The sequence below is a fragment of the Urocampus carinirostris genome, chromosome 2 (genome assembly GCF_059441175.1).
Source record: "Urocampus carinirostris isolate Australia breed hairy pipefish chromosome 2, RoL_Ucar_1.0, whole genome shotgun sequence".
Taxonomy (NCBI): Eukaryota; Metazoa; Chordata; class Actinopteri; order Syngnathiformes; family Syngnathidae; genus Urocampus; species Urocampus carinirostris.
Genome location: NC_142350.1, coordinates 46637484 through 46653070, shown reverse-complemented (window position 1 = coordinate 46653070; position 15587 = coordinate 46637484). Strand labels below are relative to the sequence as shown.

At 40.8% G+C, this 15587-nt stretch overlaps 1 protein-coding gene across 5 annotated transcripts in view; it reads right to left on the bottom strand.

Annotated features, from left to right (window-relative positions):
• Positions 1-15587, bottom strand: part of grik5 (glutamate receptor, ionotropic, kainate 5) — a 245682-nt gene that overhangs the window by 161058 nt on the left and 69037 nt on the right. For 4 of the 5 annotated variants that reach the window (XM_088326779.1, XM_088326775.1, XM_088326778.1 and 1 more), the window contains exon 3: positions 3707-3764. The exons of the other annotated variant lie outside the window; for it this stretch is intronic. The gene's annotated coding sequence lies outside the window, so the exon portion shown is untranslated. The remainder of the gene's footprint in view (positions 1-3706; positions 3765-15587) is intronic. 5 annotated transcript variants of the gene reach the window in all.

Here is a 15587-nt window from a genome sequence, read left to right as displayed (position 1 = left end):
AACGCCACGAAAGAAATGTGAAAGAGTAGACGAGGAGGAAAGTAGAGGAAAGGACTTTCTGCACATCGAAACAAAGCAAGAGATAATAGAAAAGTATAAGAAACACACACTGCTGGCAGGAGTTCAAGGACGACAAGGAAGATGATGCAGCCATCAGCCAAAATTAAAGACATTTTGGCAAAATTCCATGAAGCTTCAGAATTTGTGGACCCAAAAAAAGTGTTGACAGGTCGGGCTATCGCTCATTATCATGACGTCTGCTTCGTGCATTTCCGACAGATTGTCAAAAACAGATCCTTTTTTTTTCAAGAAACGCCGGGCAAAAAACACTGCTGAGGACCACTACACAAAGGGGCCAGTAGAAGGTGAATAATTATCTTTATAATTTAATCCATTCTTTGTTTTTTTAACAATATGTGCTTTTTCTTTTATGTTTTTTTGCGCGGTAATCTAATTTTAATATGTATTTCATGTTCTGATGCTCTTTTATGATTTATTTTAAAAAATGGAACGGATTAGCTCATTTACATTCAAAAGGCGTCTCTTCTTACAAATGTTTCTGGTTACAAAGCTGCTCCCAGCACGAACTAAATTGGTAAGCGGAGGTACGGCTGAACAGAGTCCTCAAAACTTTAGGCGTCGGGTTTGGCCTTAAAACAAGTTTGCCCACAAAACTTTAATCTTTAAAAATTGACCCTCAAACGTGTTCATTTTCAGGGTAAGGGTTTTCGAGAAACCTGGGATCGGCATAAAAAAATGTCTGGCTTTGAGAATGGTTAGGCTTAAAAAAAACTGATTAGAGGCAGGAATTGAAGCTGCAAGTTTTGAGTCAGGTTTGAGTTTAGAAAAGAATACAGGTCTAGGATTTCAAGTTTTTAGATTTTTTTGCCATTTGACTCGATAGATGATTTGAGTTAGCTTTAACTACTCCACTCATTGAAAGAGATGACAGTCTGAAGCCTTTTACTCAACATTTTCCAGTGTCAGGAACCCCCAAAAGCCACAACATAAAAAAGTATACAAGCACAAAGACAAAAAGAGTGATGATGCCGGTAACCACACGAAAGGCCAAGTTGGATTAAAGCACAAGCGGCCCGCTGGGCAAGATGGCTGGAGGGGGCATAAGGCTGGGGGAGGGGAATCAGGGTTGGGGTGGGGGGTGAACTGGCCGGGGGGGGAAGGGGGAGTGAGCTAATATGGTCATCAACTCTGTCCTATTTTCTCTATTGGGCTGAAAGCGAGCGCCATGATACAGGGACAAAAAAATCACAGTTCTGTTGAGCAGTTTTGGTTTCAGTTTTTGTTTGTGTGCTCCGGTTGTCATGGCGACAACAGACAAGGACTGGCCTCAGGTGTTGCTGGCGGCTACGTAGGTGTGAAAGAGCAAAACGGATTATCGTATTTTCATGCTCATAAGACACCTGTAAAGTCTCAGATTTCCCTGAAATTGTCAGGTACGCCCAATCGTCTCTCATGCAGAGCGGCAAACGCGTGCCAGCTCGGTGGCCTTAAGGGTGAACACCCGCTACCGAGACTGAGATGTCACAGTTTGAGCCTTGGGCAAGTCCAGACTTACAACATTTTTGAGTGAAATCTCATGTTTTAGTGAGATTGTTCACATTTCCAAAAAAATATGTGATTTCTGCGCATCTCCTGACTTTTAAACATCTTTTGATGGAAGGCCATCATATCCACTTGTGTGGAAAAGGACACCTGGCGTCACACACAATGCATTGTTAGCGGAAGTGCTCATGGATGCCAACGCTTTAAAAGTTAGTGTGCTAATCCAGGCTGAAGACAATTGTCGCCCTGAATATGTATTAAATCTAAAAGTTCACTTTCCCTCCATTGAATGCGTTCCATGCTTTCGGCAGGCTTGGTGTGTCGATTTATACGCCACGCGGAAGAACATGGAAACTGAGTAGCTGCCAAAGAATTAAGGAATAATGAATCGAAGGTTCGCAAATTGGAGGAAGCTGAAAACAAACTCCGACAAGGCTTTATCCGCATGTTTTAATTTGTAATCAATACTTAACTAAACCACAAACAAAGCCAGTTTTGTGCTGTATTTTGTCTGCTTGTCTGTTTTGCCGAAGAGTGACTCAACAACCACCCCTGCATGAAAATGTCCTCCCTTGCGGCGCACACATACTAAAAAGACTTTCTTTGTATCTAATTTTTTGGGGAATCTAATGGAATTTCGTCAGCACCGCATTTCCTTAGTAGGGTTACGGGGGATCTGGAGCCCATCCCTGCATGTCTTCAGGCAGGGAACACCTTGAAGTGTATATGTATATATTGATGTCTATGATAATTTCTAAAAAAGTATTGCATCAGTTAAGACGAAAATATTATTTTAAATTTGCTATAAATTTGAATTGAAATTTTAAGTTTAAAAAAAAACTATTAATAAAAATAAATTTACTCATAAATTAAACACACTTAAATTAATTGAAACAATACATAAAACAGGGCAGCACAGAGGCACAGTGGTTAGCGCGTGTGCGGTCGTGAGATCAAACCCCCTGTGTGGAGTTTGTATGTTCTCCCCGTGCTTGGGTGGGTTTCCTCCGGGCACTCCGGTTTCCTCCTACATTCCAAAAACATGCTTGTTAGGTTAATTGGCCGGTCAAAATTGTCCCTGAGAGTGAATGAGCGAATGAGTTGTCTGTCCCTGTGTGCCCTGCGATTGGCTGGCAACCAGTTCAGGGTGTCCCCTGCCCACTGCCCGAAGATAGCTGGGATGGGCTCCAGCACCCCCGCGACCCTACTGAGGATACGCGGTGCAGATAATGGATGGATGGATGGAATACATAAAACAGAACAATAATAATAATAATAATAATAATGTCAGACCTTTCTTTAAATAGGGAATAATAGTGGGTTTTTTTTTTTCATTTTTTATTTTCCTAGAATATTTTTTTTCAAGAGCACACATTTTATATTAATAGCTCACGGTCGTTTTTGTTTGGTTGTTTTTTCTTCAAATGATGTACAAAGTTATTTCTAAATGAGCAGAAATTGCTGCTAATGTTAGGTATACATTTATTTTACAGTACACATGCTTAAGACTAGAATGACTGTGTGCCATTAGAGCATCATGCACGTTGATACGCGAAACATGTTCTGGTCTGAGAGAACAGAATGTCTTTCTCTGAAAACTGCTGACTCAGCAAAACCAAAAACGCAGAAACAGCTTTTTAGGCATTTCTCATATCGGGGCTAAACTGCCTGCAAAATATGGTGTTCCTATTTCATATTGTTTTGTCCTGGTAAAAAAATTATCCTGAGTCAGCAAAACCAAAAGTGCTGAGTCAACTCTCTTTGCCATGCTTCACATATAAGGTAACCTACCTGACTACCTAAAAGATGGTGTTGATAATGAATGCCGTTCTGGACTGGGAGAGTAGAATGTCTTTACGGTAAAATATTTGGCACTTCATATAGGCCAACACTTTTAACTGTGTGGTTGAAATTGAATGTTTTTTTATCTGAAAGAGGGGAATGTCTTTCTGAGAAAACTGCGGAGTCATCAAAAACATAAGTGCTGTGTTATTTTTGGGGAGGGCATTTTCACCTCCAGACTGGCCTACCTGATTGTTTGTGAAAGATTGTGATCCTGGCCAAACTTATTCTGGCAAGTCATTAAAACCAAAAATGTGAGGTCAGCTTTTTTCAAGCAATTTTCACATCTAGGTTAACCTACCTGAGTGCCTGTAAATGATGGTATTGCTATTCATTTGTGGCCTGGGAGAGTGGAATGTCTGTGGGAAAAAAATACTGAGTCAGCAAAACCAAAAGTGTAGAGTCCTTTTTCTTAAATGGACTGATATGTATATACATACTTAAAACCCAAAAGAAAACATTCTCGCCACGATGATAGTGACTAAAATTGGTCGCATACGACCATTTCCTGTATAGTATATTATAGTATAGTATATTGTGTCTGTCTGAACAATAAATATTGTGAAATAAGGTTCACACTAAACACCAGATACGTCATTTTAGGAAAACGAACATGACGTGTTCATGCAGTCGTGGGCTGCGGCGGCACAGATCTTACTCATTATTGCAGATGTCCTTCACAGGTCCCGGTTGCTATGCCGGTTGCCATGAACCGAGCGTTAGCTCCTGTGGACACACACCGGATTCCATTCCCGCCCGAATTATGGCATTAGATGAGATGCGGCGCTTGAGAACAACCGAGCCTCATACGCCACTGGCTGGCTTCGGCACCGCACTGTACACATCCGCGCTCGCCTGGGTATAAAATTGACGAAGCGCCAGGTTGTTTTTACCAACAGGGTTCCTACACCTGATTCATGGCCAAATTCAAACACTTTTTAAGAACTTTTAAAGCTTATTTTTTTATTTTTCCAGTACCATTACTAGAAGAAATATGATGTGATACGGTATTTTGCAAATCCACAAATATATCTACACTTTACATATGCGATATTTAATCTTATGCGTGCAATTATCAAGACATATGATTTTTAGATTTTGTGGATTTGTACAATACGTGTGCAAATATTTTTTGAGACATAGAGTTGTTGGGTAAATACATGGAAAATAATATGCACACTTTCAGTTGCAGGACGTTTTTCCCATTACAATTTACGGTTGGGAAAGGCAACCTTAATTTTTTTGCATGGCTCGTAATAAATTCCCATAATTGATTCATAATTCTTGCACTATTACACATTTCATATTGCCCTGTTTAGGTGCAGCATGCACCTGTCCTCTTCGGTGTTACCCATAGGGGGTGATGACGCCAGACAAACTAATGCCAGCGGCTGTCAATCACGAGGGAAGAAAAATTGCAATGGCTAAGCAAAGCCACCCCAGTCATTTTTAAGCAGACCTGTTGAGAGAAGTGGCAAGTATTTCACACAAAATTCAAGCACTTTTCAATCCGTGAAATTACAACATTAAAATTTTCAAGGATTTCAAGCACCTGTACGAACACTGCATAAAAAAGGAGGCAGGCTTGTTGAAAAACATGAAAAAGGAGACATTTAGCTGTCTGACAAACTGGTGATGGTGCCGACACAATTGTATAAGTTTCATAATTTGGTGAAAAATAACCTGAACCATAGAATTTGACCCTCAAACTAGTTAGCTATGCAATTCTCAAAACTGCGTTGGGATTTTAATCCTAGGTTAGGGTTTTCAAGAAAATTTGGGATTTGTTTTAGAGATTCAAGGGTTTAAGGTCTCAAAGTAACTTTTTAACAAACAGTGTTAGGGTTTTAAAGTGAAATGAGATTGGTTCATGCCTAGGTTGGGGTTACAAAAAAGGATTCTAACAACATTAACACTTTGAAAGTAAGGCATTAAAGCAGGGTTTGGCCGTTTAATTAGTGAGCCAGTGAAAGGGTTGACAGGGTAGGGTTCTTCATCCAAACTAGTTACCTCTCAAAACAGACTTAGAACTTAAGTTAGGGTTTTTGAAGCATCTGGGATTGACAGAGGCAATTTAAGGGTTAACGTTTCAAAGTAATGCTTTGAAAAAAGGTTTTGGCCTTCATACTAGTCAGTTTTACAAAACTTAGCCATAGAGTTTGTCCTTCAGTCAGACTAGTTAGTTCTCAAAACAGATTGAATTAGAACTAAGGATAGCGTTTTTGAGATTGACATCAGCAGTTTAGGGGTCAACATTTGAAAGAAAGGCTTTGAAAAAAGGTTTTGGCCTTCATACTAGTCAGTTTTACAAACCTTAACCTTAGGGTTTGTCCTTCAGACTAGTTAGTTGTCAAAACAGTTTGACTTAGAACTAAGGATAGCATTTTTGAGATTGACATCAGCGGTTAAAGGATGAATGTTTCAAAGAAAGGCTTTGAAAAAAAGTTTTGGCCTTCATACTAGTCAGTTTTACAAACCTTAAACTTGGGGCTTGTCCTTCAGACTAGTTAGTTCTCAAATTTATTTCAAGGCTTAAAACTAGGGTTAGGATTTTGCCTTCAAACTAGTTAGTCCTCAAAACGGTGTTGAGGTTGGTAACAGCAATATAGGGGGTTAAGGTTTCAAAGTAAGTCTTCAAAACTGGGGATTGGCTTTCAAACTAGTTCTTTTTCAAAATAGTAATGCAGTTTAAAACTTGGGTTAGAGTTTACCAGAAAAAAAGTATTGGCTTCAGATTCCAGGGTCAAACCAATCGGGTATCAAGAAACATTTGCGGTATCAAGTTTTTCCGATTGATATTGCCATCCTTGCACGACCAAAGACAAAATATTCCATATTTGTGTCATAACACAGAGTTAAGGCTTCAAAATTAATTTTGAATGTCACACTAGAAACTGTCACGTCCAAATTTTCTTTCAGCTGCCAACTGCCATGGCGACAAGACTTGAAACTACCGGTTAATATTCAACCCGGACGCCAGCTGACAACTCCACCGTGCCGGCTAAGCCGCGAATTGAAGCGGAGATTGTGCGGCCGTGTTCTTCACAGCGCGTTACCTTTCACTTTCTATGTCGGCGCGCTGCGAAAAAAGGAAACATTTCCTGGAGGAAACATGGCACACCGATTGATTCCATTACAGAGGAAACTGAGCTTCTGTGATGTCTGGGAATCGGCACTGTTAAATATGTTTGCTAAGAATGAGTTGAAGAGAATCAATATGGTGTTTAGTAATTAGACTTTTCTGTTGGGTTAAAATCCACCGGAAACTCTGCAAAAAAAAATTCTGAGGGATACACACAAAGTACTGCGCTTCACTATTGCTTACCCCCTTCATCTTCCCTGTACTAAAAAGAGTACTTCAAAAGCTTCTCATTTTTTCATTTGTGTTCAGATAAAAACAATCCTAAAAAGTATAAAAGGAAACATCAACCTTTTGGACAAGTCCACCTGTACTTTATTGTTTTGTTCTGATAGCAAAATTAAAAATCAACAACAATGATACCTAAAAATGGAAAAACAAAAACGGTTTAAAAATAGAATTGTTTTTCAAAAAAAAAAGCAACACATTCTCAGAGATGTCTACTGAAACCTCGAATTGAACTTTGCAAGAGTCTGTAACAAAAATGAAATATCAACGTTCTGTCAGCAAAATGTTATACTCTTAAATTTTACGAATGCAAAAAACAAAACCAAGACATTTTAGGACTCATTTTCAAAAGACAGAACTATCCTGCCATACAGGTACTGGACTTCACTCTGTTATTCTTCCCCGGCTTCCCTGCAACCACTTCTCCTGCACCTCTGTGTTTTTTTCACAACTTAACATAAACACATGTAATTGGTTATTTTCCTCCCAGAATCACTTCCAACTGGTAGGTAATGCAGATGGGGGTGGTTCGGGAGAAGCTATGGCAAAGGAATAGGACTGTCTTCTTGAGAACATGCTGAGTCAGGAGAAAAATGTAGGGGAAGAAATGGGATTGGGCCATAGTCTGGGAAAAGTTTATGTCAAATCTCTGAAGAATCAAGAAGGAAATGGAAAGTTTAGGAGAAGAAAAGTAAGAAAGTAAGTCTGGGGGAATCTAGAATGAACAAAGCATGGAAGGATTATTGCATAATGTTATCTTCTGGTCCTATACCTTAGAACAAACAGCTAACATTTTCTGTTTTGCCTTCAAATCAACCGATCATGCCACCGATCATGCCACCTGGGCACCGACGCGCCGCCATATTGATCGTTAGAGGATGAATTTATTTGCAGCCGCATTAGCAAAAAGACCATCACGCCGGGCCAGTTGTCAATCAATCAGCAGAACGTCGCAGGGCCCGAGGGCTACGTGACGTGATCCGGTTGCAGCGACGTGACGTTTGTAGTGTTAGCTGGCGGCGGCCAGGCTGTCTGCTAGCGCTAATGAGGATGGAGAGGGAGGTCAGAGATGAGAGCCCATCTAAATAAGGACCTTGATGTGACTTTAGCGCTGTGTCATATTGTGTCTGCGTCTCAATGTGTGTGTGCGCTGGGAGGTAATGTCCTCCTACCTTCCTGATGCTATGTAATGACTAGCGTCCTCGCTGGGAGCTGGCTGTCACCGTGAGGTGTCAGACAGCAGGCGGCATACATACATGCCTTCATTAACCCAAACACGTAAAGAAATATGCAAGGTTGTGTAGCATTCTCGTTGAAAGATCACTGATTTGTCACAACAATGTTGCAAAATGTAAGCCTCGATCCAATTGCTACGACTTTCCCCCAGTCATACCACGTACTGTAGCAAAGCATGTTAAATAAAAAGACAAATACTGTCCCGTTACTGCTCAAAGGGGAAGGACTTCTCCTTAAATCTGGGAAACCAACCCCTTTTCACCAAGTCGGGTCGGGAGCGCAGTAGCCTCACCATAGCCACGCATTTCTGCATAACTGGCCAGCTGGAAGCATTCATCAAAGGGAATGAACCAATGTGTTTGTACTGACTTTATTGTATAAGGTATGCTGTAGTTTTGAACGTTATCCGCCTAAAGTTTGGTGAAGCAAGGAACTGTGAATGCGAGTTTTTACCAGGCTAGTTTGTCATTTTGAACATATTGTGTCAGTCATTTGAACATATTGAACATATCTGTGAAGTTATTGACAAGTCTTATTAATTAATTATCATATTTTAATGAAATTCTTTGAAAATATTCATTATGTCTTTGTTAAGGCTGTATCCCCATAATCCCCTTTCCCTCAATTGTAACCCGTACTCAAGCAAAGCTCATTCATAAAGTTCTCGTTTCTTCACAAAGGGGGAGGGAGAAGAGTAAGGGCCATGAGCCCATTTTGACCAAGTAAGGTCGTGTGCGCCCTAGCTTCTCTCTAGTCGTCCCCTCTCGGCATTGCTGACACAGTAATCGTAGGAGATAATGAACAATCGTTCAATCAAAAACGAAGACTGTCCCATTTCTGCTTAAAGGCCTATGGACCAAGGTCAGGAGCGCCCTAGCCACAGCCCCTCGGCATAACTGGCAAGCTGGAAGCAATTGTCGAAGGGAATGAAGCAATGCCTTTGTGTTGTGTTATGGAATGTAAAGTATACTGTCATTTTTAGCGTTATCCGCCAAGAGTTAGGTGAAGCATAAAACTGAATGTTAAGAGTTTTGACAATGCAATTTTGTCATCTGAAGGTTTTGATTAAGTCATTTGAACGCACCGGTAAAGTCATTGGAGACGTCATTAGCATATTTTTGTGAAAGTTATGTCTTTGTTAAGGCTCAATCTCATTACTTCCCCTACCCCTTCGATCTTACCTAAGCAAACAAAATTGACAAGAAAAGCAAACGCTATCCAATTTCTCCACAATTCATCCTTGAATGAAGGAAACAAGCCCATTCTCATCAAGTCAGATCAGGAGCGCTCGCTCCAAAACAATGCTCCTTGGAAAATGTAAGCAGGAAGTGTGTCCCAAACCTAGAGGGATCTTTGTCCTAGCCTAGCCAAAGATGTGGAAAGGGGACAAGGGAAATCAATCAAACAAGTGGATGGGTGAAAGGATTCGTGAAGGGATTCATCTATAAATTGCATAGGCTCAGCTTTTCCCATACCATTGGATAATTCTGGCGGGCAACCAGGGTTTAATTGGCCCAACCGGAGTCTCGTAAACTTTTAACTTGAAAAAAATATGTTTAGTATTGTGTTTTACTAGAAATCTGTATAAAATCTTGTCTTACTTTTTCTCATTACAAACTTTGCTGATCGATGCAACAAGTATTTAAACTGGTTTACAGCGGGGAGAGCACCAAATTCTAACCACTGGAACCCCAATAGTATGGATGAAATACTAAAAGGCAGTCGGTTTGATCTCATGATCACACTATTTATAGTCACGTATCAGAGACGATTGTTAATTCCGTTGAGCGTTACACATGTTACAATGACAATAAATTCACTTAAAGTCAACGAGCAGAATGCCCTGGCGTTGCATTCTACTTGAGCGAGGTTGTTTGGGTCGTGGTCTTTGAAAGAGTGCCAACGGGCTACATGGCCGCAAGCACCTCCACAGCCCGGGTTATCAAAGGGAGGTTATACACTTCAAAACCCACATCCAAGAGACAGCTTTCCAGATTTGAACTAAAGAAGGTTTTTTTTGACGACTATAAAATGTTTTGGGGAAATGGGGCATGAGATCCAAAAAACAAAAGTTCTTCTCCGACTGGAGGTAGGCTTCTCGTGGTAAGTGGCAGAAATCAGGCCTGCCTTTCAATGCTTCCCGATAGGTTATGGTCTTTACTCTAAACAAAACGGAATTCCTCTTCTTACTTTCCCAAAAAACATTCGGCCACTGGCCGCTTATCCCAGAGTTTTGGAGGACCTGGTGCTCTCTCTTCCCCAGCTTGATGATCTTGCCTTTCTCTCTGGGCAACTGTCCTTAAAAACAGCTCCCTCGGTAATTAGCAGGTTGGCCTTAGATCTGTCCACTCCAAAGCGCCAATTGATTGCAGGGCGTGTACTGGTAGATAACCAGAGGTGGGTCGAGTAGCCAAAAATTTTACTCAAGTAAAAGTGCTGTTACTTCAGAATAATATGACTCAAGTAGAAGTAAAAGTAGGCATCCAAATACTTGAGTAAAAGTAAAAAATTACTTGGTGAAATAAGTACTTAAGTACTGAATAACCCCTGCAACATCGTATTTGTTGATTATTTAAAACACAGTGGACCATAATATCTTACTAGTAATATCTTACGGTTGGAAAAATGGATTGGTCTCTCAGGAACTGTCTACTCATGGCTCAGATCCTACCTCTCAGATAGGACGCACTGTGTTAAATATGGCGAAATTACATCTGAGCCCTTTAGTGTTACCTCTGGTGTTCCGCAGGGTTTAATACTTGGCCCCATTATTTTAAACATTTACATGATTCTATTAGGTGATATTATTCGCAAGTATAATATCCGTTTCCATTGTTACGCAGATGACACTCAACTATATCTTCCGTTGGAGGAAACTGCCACACTAAATTGTGGAAATTTGGAGGCTCGCCTCACTGAGATAAAAGAGTTGATGTCACTCAATTTCTAGCGTCTTAACTCTGAAAAGCCCGAAATGTTAGTTATTGGTCCATCTACATGCCGTAAATACATAAAAAGGCTTATTCTCAAAAACTCCTGTGACCATTGACAAATGTCACATCACACAGAGTGACTAAGTTAAAAATTTAGGTGTCGTATTTGAACCCGATCTGTCGTTTTAAACACACGTGAAGATAATTACTAGAACCGCTTTCTTCCATCTTCGCAACATTGCTAAAATTCGTCCTATGCTGTCTCAGTCGGATGCGGAGATTGTAATTCACGCGTTTGTTACCTCCCGTCTCGATTACTGTAATGCACTACTCTCCAGTCTCCCGAAGTCCAGAATCGAGAGTCTTCAGCTGGTAGAAAATGCTGCAGCTAGGCTTTTAACCAGGACAAGAAAGTCCGATCACATTACGCCGATTTTAGCTAACCTAAATTGCCTCCCTGTTAGCCTAAGATGTAATTTCAAGGTTCTCTTGGTATTATACAAAATCATACATGGACTTGCTCCCTCATATCTTTCAGATTTGATTTCCCCCTATGTTCCGGTCCGAAGCCTTCGTTCTGAAAGCGCTGGTGTTCTGGTGATCCCAAGAGCCAAGAAGTGTTCCGCAGGTTCGAGAGCGTTCTCCATCCAGGCACCGGTGCTGTGGAATGCTCTTCCCCTGAGATCCGATCTGCAACCTCAGTGGAAATGTTTAAATCTAAGCTTAAAAGACACTTCTACTCTAGAGCGTATGAATAACCTATATTTTTGTTGGCAATATCTCTGTACTATTTGTAATTGTAACATCCATTGCAGCCTGGTCATCCTGAAAGGAAGATTACCATATGTTCGGTCCCTTCTCAAGGTTTCTTTATTTTCCTCATGTTGAGGTTTTTGAGTTTTTCCTTGCCCTCATGTTGGTTTCAGATCAGGGGATGGTGTCATAATAGTCTGAAATAATAGTCTGTGCAATAACCTGTGCAGCCCTTTGAGACTCTTTGTGATTAAGGGCTATACAAATAAAAATGACTTGACTCAATGACTTAAAACAACCAATCAAATATTTAAATTATCAAAGTCCATTGAATCAGCAAAAAATTTCAATTTAAAAGTAGATTGAAATAATCACGTAAATTCAAGTACTTTAATAAACAATAGAATATAAATAGTATGAATCAAATAAATGAATCAAGTACACGTAGCACCAAGCAGCACATTTAAAGCCTCAATACTTGTCTTAACAGGCTCTGCAAGCAGAACAACAAGCTAGCCAATGAACTCGAACAAAGGAGACATTGCCTATAGTAGCTGGTGTTTCGCTCCTTTTTAAGGCAAAAAGGCTTTTGAGGTGAGGCCAGGGGTTCTCCGCCTCTTCTGTGTTTTTGTAGTCGGTATTGCTAAGCGACATTTTCTGTTTCACCCATAAACAAAATATCCCCCGCTGAAGTTGAATATGGTCACGTGACGAGGCTGCTACGTTTGATTGGTTAAACGTGGTAGAGCCTGCCGGAGGTCTGTGTCATAATGAATGCGCCTTAGCAGAGACAGACAGATGCATACTTAAGTGTAGAGGATTTATTAGGTAACGAAGTAACAACCCTAAACCATTTTTCTCCACAACATTACTCAAGTAAAAGTAAAACTATAGGGATTTATAAATACGAGAAGTATTTGCCAAAACTTACTTATGTAAATGTAACGGAGTAAATATACTCAGTTACTACCCACCTCTGGAGGTAACAGTATAGCAAAGTACGTGTCCGCCCGCCCAGTACAGCCTGCCTTGTAAGGTGGGATCTTTTGTAGCCACAATGAAGGCACATGTTTATCAATTTTGTTGTTCTATAATTTTGTTACGGGCAGCACGGCGAAGCAGTGGTTAGTGCATGTGCGGCACAGGTCTAAGGTCTTGGGAACCTCCTGTGTGGGTTCGATCCAGCTACCGGACTTACTGTGCAGAGTTTGTATGTTCTCCCCGTGCTTGCGTGGGTTTCCTCCGGGCACTGCGGTTTCCTCCCACATTCCAAAAACATGCATTTCAGGTGGATTGGCCGGTCCAAATTGTCCTTAGGTGTGAATGAGCAAGCGAGTTGTTTGTCCCTGTGTGCGCTGCGATTGGCTGGAAACCAGTTCAGGGTATCCCCTGCCCACTGCCCAATGATTGCTGGGATGGGCTTCAGCACCCCCGCGACCCTACTGTGGCAGCTAATGAGATGAGATGAGATAATTTTGTCACCTCCCGTCTCGATTACTGTAATGCACTACGCTCTGGTCTCCTGAAGTCCAAAATCAGGAGCCTTCAGCTGGTACAAAATGCTGCAGCGAGGCTTTTAACTAGCTAATGAGATGAGATGAGAAGAACGTTTGATCACATTACCCTGATTTTAGCTAACCTGCATTGGCTCCCTGTTAGCGTAAGATGTGACTTTAAGGTCCTGTTGGTATACAAAATCATGCATGGACTTGCTCCCTCATTTCTTTCAGATTTATTTTCTCCCTATGTTCCGGTCCAGAGCCTTCGCTCTGAAAACACTGGTCTACTAGTGATCCCAAGGGCCAAGAAGAGATCTGCAGGTTCGAGAGCGTTCTCCATTTGGGCCCTGGTGCTGTGGAATGCTCTTTCCCCTAAGATTCGATCTGCAGGCTCAGTGGAATTGTTTCAATCTAAGCTTAAATCACACTTTTATTCTATAGCATATGAAGAACCTATATTTTATGTTGATAATATTTGTATTATTTACCCTCGTGTAGGTTTTAGATGAGGGGATGGTCATAATGGTCTGTAGTTTGCAATAGTCTTTGATCTGTGCAGCCCTTTGAGACTCTTTGTGATCAAGGGCTATACAAATAAACATGACTTGACTTGACTATGGAGGTACCTTTACACGAATCCTAGCTGAAAAAAACTCCCAGAGGCATAAAGTACAACTTTATAAATGTTCACGAAACACACACACACACACACACACACACACACACACACACACACACACACACACACACACACACACACACACACACACACACACACACACACACACACACACACACACACACACACACACTATGGTCCCTATTGATTGCGATAAATGAGGGAATACAGTAATTGAATTTGTTTCTCCTTTTTCAGAGCAAAGAGACGATAATCACAAGATGCATCTTAATTTAAACCTCGCCCTTAATTGAACAACTGTCGACTTGTCAGCGCTCCCGATTTTAATTCCGGAGAAAATGCCAAATGTTTGCGGTTCGAAAGTGCAAAGTCTTGGAGAAATTATGCTAATCGGGGAATTCAATCATGACAACTGCTGTAAAATCGCAAGACACTTGATTAGACGCCGTATGTCGATGCCATACCCCGATTAGGAGGACACATTCCCATTGGGGAATAGCGCAGATTTTAGATACAAGTTCTGCTTGTTACAAAACTGTGCTTGGGAATCAATGACTTTTCCTCCCCCCTCCTTTACATAAATGATAATACAATCAAATTATAATATTTTCCTTTATATGCTCACTATTGCAGCATGGCTGCACATGGGTTAGAGCGTGTGCGGCACAGTTCTAAAGTCATGGGATCAAACCTTCCTGTGTGGAGTCTGCATGTTCTCCTCGTGCTTGCGTGGGTTTTCTCCGGGCACTCCGGTTTCCTCCCACATTCCCCAAAACATGCATGGCAGATTAATTGGACGGTCCGAATTGTCCCTAGGTGTGAGTGAGCAAGTTAGTTGTACGTCTCTGTGTGCCCTGTGACTGGCTGGCAACCGGTTCAGACTGTCCCCTGCCCACTGCCCGAAGATAGCTGGGATGGGCTCCCGCAACCCCGTGACCCTACTGAGGATAAGAGGTGCAGATAATTATTTTGAATTCAAATAATAATCTTGAAAAGTCTGTCATTGGTTGAAATATTGTCAAGCTATCGTAGCTAAGATACAAAAATGGAGTAATTTAAAGCTCCCCCCTGAGCCCTTTCTCTTATAAAGACTCTTAGGGTACATAAAGTAGACCAACCCTAAACCGTTTGAAAATCATTGAAAGTACTTATTTTGTTGCTCACATTTAATCATCAGAAAAGAACAACCCGGTAATACAAGTACCATCCAGTAATGAAACACACTTCTTCATTGCAAGTATTTAATTTTTAGTTCATTTTTTGTTGCAAGCGTTCATTGAATAAAATAGTCTTGCACTGATTTCGACAAATGTATGATAACCATATAATGATAGTCTTAAAATAAATTTTTTTCAATAGTAGCTTACAAGTTAATCAATATTTGCATTTTCAAGATTGGCTTGTAAAGATTTGCTGTTAGGTTGCTTGGCAACTAACGGCAAACAAAAGCAAGTGATAGATTTTGGGCTTTTTTTAGCTCGAGTTTTCGATACAGAAAATGACGAAAAAGAAATGAGGACTCAAAGAAAGTGAGGTCGGAAAATGACTTCTGGGAAAGTGTGATTGGAGGCAGCATATCTATTTTCACAATGCACAATGTGTGTTCAATGTGATTTTTATTGTCCAAAACATCAATAATTTCATTTTTTTCCCCCTCTCCCAGGATGTGATGCAAGACATGAGCAATGCCCCGAAATCTTCCATCTTTAAAAGAAAGAAAAGGAGTAAAATACTCAAAAAGCCATTTTCCTTTA